The sequence below is a fragment of the Paramisgurnus dabryanus genome, chromosome 11 (assembly GCF_030506205.2).
Source record: "Paramisgurnus dabryanus chromosome 11, PD_genome_1.1, whole genome shotgun sequence".
NCBI lineage: Eukaryota > Metazoa > Chordata > Actinopteri > Cypriniformes > Cobitidae > Paramisgurnus > Paramisgurnus dabryanus.
The window spans coordinates 24,339,652-24,342,991 of record NC_133347.1 but is presented as its reverse complement, the minus strand read 5'-3'; positions in this window follow the sequence as shown (position 1 = coordinate 24,342,991).

Below are 3,340 nucleotides of genomic sequence, written 5' to 3'. Positions count from 1 at the left end.
TATTTGATATTAACTCCCTAATGGCCTAGCTCCTTTTCTGGTAAAATATTCACAAAAGTCCAACATGAACACTGCCATCGAGTTGAATGCTTATTTATTCACTAAACGAGGATCTAATGTTCAATGTTCCCTGGACGCTAAGGTAGTTCTGGGGGAGGAAGGATTCCCCCTACAGCTATATACATCATTTATTTTACACATAGCCCGGTATCACACACTGGGCATCGAGGGGAGAGCAAGAGCTTTATGAAAATCAGAACAGTGAGTGTTACGGGGGACATTAAGTGTTGGAGGGGGAGAGCTGTGAATGGAGGCACAAGAGGGGCGATCGAGAAGATCTGCGCTGGAGAAAGAGAGAGAGAGAGAATGTCTCTCGCCCGCCACCCACAAGCAGAGCGGGTTGTGTGCGACACCCCTCTGACAGGACGCGGGATTTGCTTGCTGTATCTTTTGAACTCTGAGACTCTTGCAGTCGCTTTCTCGATGGCGAATTGTCTTTATCTCACAGTTCTTCATGTACTTCACAAAGACATAACAAACACATTAAGAATAATGTCTATGTGTCTGTTTTTTAAACTTGCGCTAATGGTCATGAGACTGGGGCGAGATTGTGTTGGTAAGCCATCGCTGATTTACAGTGTTTAGTCTTGTAAGACTCAACATGTATGATGTACAGTGATGCCATAGAAGAGCGATTTTTGGTTTTAGAAAATTTTTTTTTTTGTTGAACTTTTAGGCTATGTTTACACGGCAATAATGTAGAAAAATTCACGTACATACAATAAAACTGTCAAAAAGATCTGCATTTACACGGATGCCCGATAATGACTAAAAACGCCAGTTTTTAGTCATTATCTAAAATATCTGATTAATTTATTCATGTCCATGGCATGAAATTCAGCTTTTTTCGAAATGTCTTTTCGTGTCACTCACACGAATTTCTATAAATAGTTTATTTTTCCGTTGAACGACTTTCTTTTTCGTGTCATTTTATGTTTCATTTTCTCATTGTTTTTTCCTATTTTCTTACCATTGTCGCTTGGGGTTGGGGTTAGAATCACTTTCTGTTACATTTTTAGACATCCTAACCCAAATCTCAACTCTAACCCCAACTCCAGGCGAGAATAGTTTTAAAAATAGAAAAAATGAGAAAACTATACATAAAATGACACGAAAACGAAAACTATTTATAGAAATTAGTGTGTGTGACACAACAAAGTAATTTGTGCTCAAAGCATGAAAAACAGCTAAATTTCGTACCATGGACAGGAATAAATTATTAAATTGATTATAACATGACTTTCCGTGAAATTACGTTGCAGAACCCAGTAATATGTGTGCCAGGCCAGTAGATGGAGATGTAAAAAAGCACTACGCACCTCCACAAATAAGTAGTGAAAAATACAAACAATGTAGACATCAAAAGCATCAAGCAGTTTTGTTTAAACGGACGATGAGGTTTGTTATATAATTCATTAATTATATTTAAATGACCCTGGACTATAAAGCGACAAAATTTCGTAAACTTTTTTTTGCGTTTACATGGAGACAATAAGGTGTTGTTTTTAAAAACTTGCACTTCGTAACAAGTTTACTAAAGTTTGCATTTCAGGAACGCAATAAACGAATACCCAAACCGCATAAAATGTTTTGGCACGTTTACACAACAACAGCGTTTTGGGGTCCCAAAAATGCAAACATTTGAAAACAGGTTCCAAAGTGCACGTTTTTAAAAACGCCATCTTTATCCTTTCATGTAAATGGAAAAAACCCAAAAGCAAAAATCTGTGAAAGCATGGCGTCAAGCGCAAGCGTGTTCCATGTAAAAAGTTGAAGTAACAAACCAGCCTCATCATCTATCCAGACAAAACTGCCAACTCCTTTCGCCATGGATCTTTGAAGGCACCTTTCTGCAGACTACTTCTTTACTTCCCTTAAGGCCATTGGGTAGTGTAAATGACATCGCCACCCACTAGCCTGGTATGCATTATACATATGAATTTTTGTAGTTTTCATGTTTACATGTAAATGAGGATTGTTTTGACGTTGTTGCATACTCATAAAATGTTTCGCAAGCGCAAAGAAAAATATTTACATTTTCAGCACAATCCTTGTCGTGTAACGACCCTTGTGTGAAACATAAAGGTTCTTTATGGAACCAAAGAGACAAAAATGGCTTTATCATGGTAGTATTTAGCATCTTAATTTTTAAGTGTATTGACCATGATAACACTGAAATGAATACCCTATAGTAGAGATGCGCGGATGGGCTATTATTTCATCCGCAACCGCATCACAAAACTCATCATCCGTCCGCCATCCATCCGCACCAACGTTTCTGACCAGTTTTCAAAACCGCACCCGCCCGCCATCCGCTGACTGGGCGATGCAAGACGCTGCTGATGACAGCCGCGAGACTAGAAAGCTCTAGAATATCAGCAGTGAACTCCGAGTCTCCGATCGGCGCACACGGGACAAAAATAAATAAATAAGTAATGCTGCCTAAATTAAACGCACAAATTACATAGTCTGCACTGGTGTCATCCTGATTTACCACTTTGTAAAACTTATTCCAGGCAAACCTTTTCTGACCTTCTATTTCCTTTGTTTTTAATTCTCATTTTTTGAGGCGTTTATAAGAGCTATGTCAAAATGCGTCCTCATTTCTCTGCGCTGTTAATGATAGAACGAATGGATTCTTAACATGCCGAGGCTATCCCAAACAATTAAAACCTTTATTAAATAAAAGTGTATTAGAAAAAATTTTCTTGTCACTGTTTTAGTATCATAAGTTATGTTTTGTGTTAATATTATTCTGTTTATGTTGCGTATATTTGCAACATAAGGTTGATTATTTGATATAGTGTTGAATAGTTTAATCTACATCAATGTGTCATATTTTCTAAAATAAATTAATATTTTTGATTACATATTTATTTTAATAAGTCAGAAATGTCTCCGCTGTTTTCTGCTGACAGGCGCGGTGGGGGCTACTGGGGGCGCGTGCAACAGGTGACGCAAATTATGGGTCCTCAGAAGGCTAGACCGTCTCATTTCAGTTCTCTTTGAGAACTTCTGAGGCTGCCACCCTGAAAGACAGAGTGCTCACCTTTTAAGGTTGCATGCTTAGAAGGACACAGCTAACAAGCAGTCGATCCGCCACCCGCCCGAATCTAATTAAAATATTATTTTTCGTCACGTCATCCGCCCGATCCGCGGTTTATCCGCGGAGTCCGCGGCTGTAACCGCCAACCGCGCATCTCTACCCTATAGGTATTAGCACCATGACTAGCGCGCACGCATCACTCATCTGTAATTAAATGTTTCTCATTAATACATG